Genomic DNA, 8478 nt, shown 5'->3' with positions numbered 1-8478 from the left:
AGTTTATTCTTCTGTCTCCTTCTACAGAATGTAAGTGGCTTTATTCTATTGTTTTGATAAAAGAAAAACATGTTTAATCATAAATACATAAAAACATTAAAAGAGAAAATGAAACGAATTTATAATCCCACCACCCCGAACTAACCACTGTTAACATTTTGATCAATACCCTTCCAGAATTTTCTGTGCATAATATGTAGAAATAAAATCATATTTGATTCTACTTAATGTTATCCTTTAAAAATCTGTATGTGATAAATATATTTTCATGTGAATAAATACAGACTGTCTCATCATTTTTAATGTATGAATATAAATTGATATGTAAACAGTTTCTATTTTTCTACCAAAAATAATGCTATTGAATAATTACTGAAAATAATGCTATCATATATAATTGCTTTTGTATTAGAAATGCAGGACATTTCCTGACCCAGTCATACCTCCTTAGAAATTTCTGAATGGGTAGCGGAGTAGAAGACAGCAAACGGTCAGAACTTCCTTGGTGGTCCAGTGGTCAAGACTCTGAGCTCCCAATGCAGTGGGCCTGGGTTCAAACCCTGGCCAGGGAAGTCGATCTTGCATGCTGCAACTAAGTGCCCACATGCTACAAGGAGATCCTGTGTGCCACAATTAAGACTCAGGGCAGACAACAGCAATGAGACTGTGCATTGCCTCTCCCTCCACACAACTGAGGGGTTAATCTAGGGTTCCATAACTTGTGACTTAATTCAAAGTGATGAGATGAGTAGTAGCAATTAGATTTCTTCTTAAAAATTTTATAATTGTGAAATTGTGAACCAACAAACTGCTGTAGTCACTGATAGCATTTTTTTTTTTAGGGTGCAGTAGTTGTGATACATGGGCTTAATTGTCCAATGACAACTAAGGAACCTGAGGGATCTTCCCTGACCAGGAATCAAACCTGTGTCCCCTGCTTTTGCAAGCAAATTCTTTTTTAAAAAATATTTTATTTTTTATTGAAGTATAGTTGATTTACAGTGTTTCAGATATATAGCAAAGTGATTCTATATATATATTCTTTTTCAGATTTTACCATTATAGGTTATCACAAGATATTGGATATAGCTCCCTGTACTATACAGTAGGTCTTTCTTGTTTATGTATTTTATATATAGTAGTGTGTATCTGTTAATCCCCAATTTATCCCCTCCTCACTTTACTCTTTGGTAACCATAAGTTTTAAAAAAAGTATTATTAATTTATTTATTTTAATTGGAGGCTAGTTACTTTAAAATATTATGGAGGTTTTTGCCATACATTGACATGAATCAGCCACGGATGCATATGTACCCCCGTTCTGAACCCCTCTTCTATCTCCCTCTGCATCCCATCCCTCTGGGTTGTCCCAGTGCACCGACTTTGAGTGCCCTCTTTCATGGATTGAACTTGGACTGGTCATCTGTTTCACATATGGTAACATACATGTTTCAATGCTATTCTCTCAAATCCTCCCACACTCACCTTCTCCCACCGAGTCCAAAAGTCTGTTCTTTACATCTGTGTCTCTTTTGCTGCAGGGTGGTCATTATCATCTTTCTAAATTCCATATATATGCATTAATATACTGTATTGTTGTTTTTCTTTCTGACTTACTTCAATCTGTATTAGAGGCTCCAGTTTCATCCACCTCATTAGAACTGACTCAACTGCGTTCTTTTTTTTAAATAGCTGAGTAATATTCCATTGTGTAAATGTACCATAACTGTTTTATCCATTCATCTGCTGATGGACATCTAGGTTGCTTCCATGTCCTGGCTATTGTAAACAGTGCTGCGATGAATATTGGGGTACATATGTTTCTTTCACTTCTGATTTCCTTGGTGTGCATGCTCAGCAGTGGGATTTCTGGGTCAAATGGCAGTTCTATTTCCAGTTTTTAAAGGATTCTCCACATTGTTCTCCATAGTGGCTGTACTAGTTTGTATTACCACCAACAATGTAAGAGGGTTCCTTTTTCTCCACACCTCTCTAGAATTTATTGTTTGTAGACTTTTTGATGGCAGCCATTCTGACCAATGTAAGATGGTACCTCATTGTGGTTTTGATTTGCATTACTCTGATAATGAGTGACGCTGAGAATCTTTTCATGTGTTTGTTAGCCATCTGTATGTCTTCTTTGGAGAACTGTCTGTTTAGTTCTTTGGACCATTTTTATTTTATTTTATTTTTAAACTTTACAATATTGTATTGGTTTTGCCAAATATCGAAATGAATCCACCACAGGTATACATGTGTTCCCCATCCTGGACCATTTTTTGATAGGGTCGTTTATTTTTCTGGTATTGAGCTGCATGAGCTGCTTGTATATTTTTGAGATTAATTCTTTGTCAGTTGCTTCATTTGCTATTATTTTCTCCCATTCTGAAGGCTGTCTTTTCACCTTGCTAATAGTTTCCTTCATTGTGCAAAAGCTTTTAAGTTTAATTAGGTCCCATTTATTTATTTTTGCTTTTATTTCCATTACTCTGGGAGGTGGGTCATAGAGAATCTTACTGTGATTTATGTCAGAAAGTGTTCTGCCTATGTTTTCCTCTAGGAGTTTTATATTTTCTGGTCTTATATTTAGATCTTTAATCCATTTTGAGTTTATTTTTGTGTATGGTGTTAGAAAGTATTCTAGTTTCTTTCTTTTACAGGTGGTTGAGCAGTTTTCCAAGCACCACTTGTTAAAGAGATTGTCTTTTCTCCAATGTATATTTTTGCATCCTTTGTCAAAGATAAGGTGTCCATAGGTGCATGGATTCATCTCTGGGGTTTCTATGTTGTTTCATTTATCTATATTTCTGTCTTTGTGCTGGTACCATATTGTCTTGATGACTGTAACTTTGTAGTTTAGCCTCAAGTCAGGCAGGTTGATTCCTCCAGTACCATTCTTCTTTCTCAAGACTGCTTTGGCTATTTGAGGTTTCCTATTACTTTGCCAACAAAGGTCCATCTAGTCAAAGCTATGGTTCTTCCAGTAGTCATGTATGGATGTGAGAGTTGGACTATAAAGAAAGCTGAGCACCGAAGAATTGATGCTTTTGAACTGTGGTGTTGGAGAAGATGAGAGTCCCTTGGACAGCAAGGAGATCCAACCAGTCAATCCTAAAGGAAATCAATCCTGAATATTCGTTGGAAGGACTGATGCTGAAGCTGAAACTGCAATACTTTGGCCATCTGATGAAAAGAACTGACTCATTTGAAAAGGCCTTGATTCTGGGAAAGATTGAAGGCAGGAGGAGTAGGGGACAACAGAGAATGAGATGGTTGGATGGCATCACTGACTCAATGGACATGAGTTTGAGTAGGCTCCGGGAGTTGGTGATGGATAGGGAAGCCTGGTGTGCTGCAGTCCATGGGGTCGCAAAGAGCTGGACCCAACTGAGCAACTGAACTGAACTGAGCTGTGTTTCTATACAAATTGTGAAATTATTTGTTCTAGTTCTTTGAAAAATATTGCTGGTAGCTTGATAGGGATTGCATTAAATCTACAGATCACTTTGGATAGTATACCTATTTTCACTATATTGATTCTTCTGATCCATGAACATGGTATGTTTCTCCCTTTTTTGGTGTCATCTTTGATTTCTTTCATCACTGTTGTATAGTTTTATATATATATATATATATGTCTTTTGTTTCTTGAGATAAATTTATTCTTAAGTATATTATTCTTTTTGTTGCAATGGTGAATGGGATTGTTTTCTTAATTTCTCTTTCTGTTTTCTCATTGTTAGTGTATAGGAGTGCAAGGGATTTCTGTGTGTTAATTTTATATCCTGCAACTTTACTATATTCATTGATTAGCTCTAGTAATTTTCTGGTGGAGTCCTTATGGTTTTCTCTGTAGAGGATCATGCCATCTGCAAACAGTGAGAGTTTTACTTCTTCTTTTCCAATCTGGATTCCTTTTATTTCTTTTTTTTCTCTGATTGCTGTGGCTAAAACTTCCAACCCTATGTTGAATATTAGTGGTGAGAGTGGGCACCCTTGTCTTATTCCTGACTTCAGAGGAAATGCTTTCAGTTTTTCACCATTGAGGATGATGTATGCTGTGGTTTATCATAGATGGCTTTTATTATGTTGAGATATGTTCCTTCTATGCCTGCTTTCTGGAGAGTTTTAATCATAAATGGGTGTTGAATTTTGTCAAAGGCTTTCTCTGCATCTATTGAAATAATCATATGGTTTTAATCCTTCAATTTATTAATGTGGTTTATCACATTGATTGATTTGCGAATATTGAAGAATTTTGCATTCCTGGGATAAAGCCAACTTGGTCATGATCTTTTCAATGTTATTGGATTCTGTTTGCTGAAATTTTGTTGAGGATTTTTGCATCTATGTGCATCAGTGATATTGGCTTGTGGTTTTCTTTTTTTGTGGCATCTTTGTCTGGCTTTGGTGTTAGGGTGATAGTGGCCTTGTAGAATGAGTTTGGTTTACCTTCACTTCCTCTGCAATTTTCTGGAAGAGTTTGAGTAGGGTAGGTGCTGGTTGTTCTCTAAATTTTTGGTAGAATTCACCTGTGAAGCCATCTGGTCCTGGACTTTTGTTTGTTGGAAGATTTTTGATTACAGTTTCAATTTCAATGCTTGTGATGGGTCTGTTAAGATTTTCTATTTCTTCCTGGTTCAGTTTTGGAAGGTTATACTATTCTAAAAATTCATCAATTTCTTCCAAATTGTCCATTTTATTGGTATATAGTTGCTGATAGTAGTCTTTTATGATCCTTTGTATTTCTGTGTTGTCTGTTGTGATTTCTCCATTTTCGTTTCTAATTTTGTTGATTTGATTCTTCTCCTTTTTTTCCTTGATAAGTCTGGCTAATGGTTTGTCTTATTTATCTTCTCAAAAAACCAGCTCTTAGTTTCTTTGATTTTTTCTGTATCTCCATTGTTTCTTCCTTTTCTTTTTTTAAAAATTTTATTTTATTTAACTTTACAATATTGTATTGGTTTTGCCATATAGCAAAATGAATCTGCCACAGGTATACATGTGTTCCCCATCCTGAACCCTCCTCCCTCTTCCCTGCCCATACCATCCCTCTGGGTCGTCCCAGTGCAGCAGCCCCAAGCATCCAGTATCGTGCATCGAACTTGGACTGGCGACTCATTTCATATATGATATTATACATATTTCAATGCCATTCTCCCAAATCATCCCACCCTCTCCCTCTCCCACAGAGTCCAAAAGACTGTTCTATACATCAGTGTCTCTTTTGCTGTCTCGTATACAGGGTTATTGTTACCATCTTCCTAAATTCCATATATATGCATTAGTATACTGTATTGGTGTTTTTCTTTCTGGCTTACTTCACTCTGTATAATAGGCTCCAGTTTCATCCACCTCATTAGAACTGAATCAAATGTATTCTTTTTAATGGCTGAATAATACTCTATTGTGTATATGTACCACAGCTTTCTTATCCATTCATCTGCTGATGGACATCTAGGTTGCTTCCATGTCCTGGCTATTATAAACAGTGCTGCGATGAACATTGGGGTACTCGTGTCTCTTTCAATTCTGGTTTCCTCAGTGTGTATGCCCAGCAGTGGGATTGCTGGATCATAAGGCAGTTCTATTTCCAGTTTTTTAAGGAATCTCCACACTGTTCTCCATAGTGGCTGTACTAGTTTGCATCTCACCAGCAGTGTAAGAGGGTTCCCTTTTCTCCACACCCGCTCCAGCATTTATTGCTTTTTCGTTTATTTCTGCTCTGATTTTCATGATTTCTTTCCTTCTACTAACCCTGGCATTCTTCATTTCTTCTTTTTCTAGTTGCATTAGGTGTAAAGTTAGGTCATTTATTTCATTTTTAGAGGTAAGCTTGTATTGCTATGAAGCTTCATCTTAGCACTTTTTTACTGAATCCCATTGGTTTTGTGTTGTCGTGTTTTCATTTTCATTTGTTTCTATGTGTATATTGACTTTTCATTTCTTCCATGATCTGTTGGTTATTCAGAAGTGTATTGTTTAGCCTTCATATGTTTACATTTTTAATAGTTTTTTTTTCCTGTTCAGTTCAGTTCAGTCACTCAGTCATGTCTAACTCTTTGTGACCCCATGAACCATAGCACGCCAGGCCTCCTGTCCATCACCAACTCCCAGATTTTACCCAAACTCATGTCCATCGAGTGGGTGATGCCATCCAGCCATCTCATCCTCTGTCATTCCCTTCTACTCCTGCCCCCAGTCCTTCCCAGCATCAGGGTCTTTTCCAATGAGTCAACTCTTCACATGAGGTGGCCAAAGTATTGGAGTTTCAGCTTCAACATCAGTCCTTCCTATGAACACCCAGGAGTGATCTCCCTTAGGATGGGCTGGTTGGATCTCTTTGCAGTCCAAGGGACTCTCGAGAGTCTTCTCCAACACACAGTTCAAAAGCATCAATTCTTCAATGCTTAGCTTTCTTCACAGTCCAACTCTCACATCCGTACATGACTACTGGAAAAACCATAGCCTTGACTAGACTGATCTTTTTTGGCAAAGTAATGTCTCTGCTTTTTAATATGCTATCTAGGTTGGCCATAACTTTCCTTCCAAGGAGTAAGCATCTTTTAATTTCATGGCCACAGTCACCATCTGCAGGGATTTTGGAGCCCCCCAAAATAAAGTCTGACACTGTTTCCACTGTTTCCCCATCTATTTCCCATGAAGTGATGGGACCAGATGCCATGATCTTCGTTTTCTGAATGTTGAGCTTTAAGCCAACTTTTCCACTCTCCTCTTTCACTTTCATCAAGAGGCTCTTTAGCTCCTCTTCACTTTCTGCTTTAAGGGTGGTGTCATCTGCATATCTGAGGTTATTGATATTTCTCCCGGCAATCTTGATTCCAGCTTGTGCTTCTTCCAGCCCAGCGTTTCTCATGATGTACTCTGCGTATAAGTTAAATAAGCACGGTGACAATATACAGCCTTGACGTACTCCTTTTCCTATTTGGAACCTGTCTGTTGTTCCATGTCCAGTGCTAACTGTTGCTTCCTGACCTGCATGCAGGTTTCTCAAGAGGCAGGTCAGGTGGTCTGGTATTCCCATCTCTTTCAGAATTTTCCACAGTTTATTGTATCCACACAGTCAAAGGCTTTGGCAATAAAGGTTTAGTCAATAAAGCAGAAATAGATGTTTTTCTGGAACTCTCTTGCTTTTTTGATGATCCAGTGGATATTGGCAATTTGATCTCTGGTTCCTCTGCCTTTTCTAAAACTGGCTTGAACATCTGGAAGTTCACAGTTCACGTATTGTTGAAGCCTGGCTTGGAGAATTTTGAGCATTACTTTACTAGCATGTGAGATGAGTGCAATTGTGCGGTAGTTTGAGCATTCTTTGGCATTGCCTCTCTTTGGGATTGGAATGAAAACTAACCTTTTTCAGTCCTGTGGCCACTGCTAAGTTTTCCAAATTTGCTTGCATATTGAGTGCAGCACTTTCACAGCATCATCTTTTAGCATTTGAAATAGCTCAACTTGAATTCCATCACCTCCACTAGCTTTGTTCGTAGTGATGCTTTCTAAGGCCCACTTGACTTCACATTCCAGGATGTCTGGCTCTAGGTGAGTGATCAATACCATCATGATTATCTGGGTCATGGAGATCTTTTTTGTACAGTTCTTCTGTGTATTCTTGCCACCTCTTCTTAATATCTTCTGCTTCTGTTAGGTCCATACAATTTCTGTCCTTTATCGAGCCCATCTTTGCATGAAATGTTCCCTTGGTATCTCTAATTTTCTTGAAGAGATCTCTAGTCTTTCCCATTCTGTTGTTTTCCTCTATTTCTTTGCATTTATCACTGAGGAAGGCTTTCTTATCTCTCCTTGTTATTCTTTGGAACTCTGCTTTCAGATGCTTATATCTTTCCTTTTCTCCTTTGCTTTTCACTTCTCTTCTTTTCACAGCTATTTGTAAGGCCTCCCCAGACAGCCATTTTGCTTTTTTGCATTTTTTTTCCCCTGTGGTTGACATCTAATCTTACCTTATTGTGATCAGAAAAAATACTTGAAATGATTTCAATTTTTTGAATTTACCGAGGCTAGATTTATGGCTCAATATGTGGTCTATCCTGAAGAATGTTACTTGTACACTTGGGAAAAGGTGAAATTCATTGTTTTGGGGGTGAAATTCCCTATAGATATCAATTAGGTCTAGCTGGGTCATTTTATCATTTAAATCTTGTGTTTCCTTGCTAATTTTCCATTTAGTTGATCTATTCATAGATGTGAGTGGCGTGTTAAAGTCTCCCACTATTATTTTGTTACTGTTAATTTCCCCTTTCATACTTGTTAACATTTGCCTTATGTATTGAGGTGCTCCTATGTTGGGTGCATATATATTTATAATTTTTTATCTTCTTCTTGGATTGATCCTTTGATCATTATGTAGTGTTTTTCTTTGTCTCTTTTGTGATATTTATTTCAAAGTCTTTTATCTGATATGAGTATTGCTAGTCCTGCTTTCTTTTGGTCTCCATTTAC

At 37.4% G+C, this 8478-nt stretch overlaps 1 non-coding gene across 1 annotated transcript; it reads left to right on the top strand.

Annotated features, from left to right (window-relative positions):
• Positions 1-499: 499 nt before the first annotated feature.
• TRNAG-CCC lies at positions 500-572 on the top strand. The gene has a single exon. It is a non-coding gene; the product is annotated as a tRNA-Gly (tRNA).
• Positions 573-8478: the final 7906 nt, after the last annotated feature.

This window comes from Bubalus bubalis, chromosome 11 (assembly GCF_019923935.1).
Source record: "Bubalus bubalis isolate 160015118507 breed Murrah chromosome 11, NDDB_SH_1, whole genome shotgun sequence".
Lineage (NCBI taxonomy): Eukaryota > Metazoa > Chordata > Mammalia > Artiodactyla > Bovidae > Bubalus > Bubalus bubalis.
Note: the sequence above shows the minus strand (reverse complement) of the source record. Positions and strands in the feature narration are given on the sequence as shown.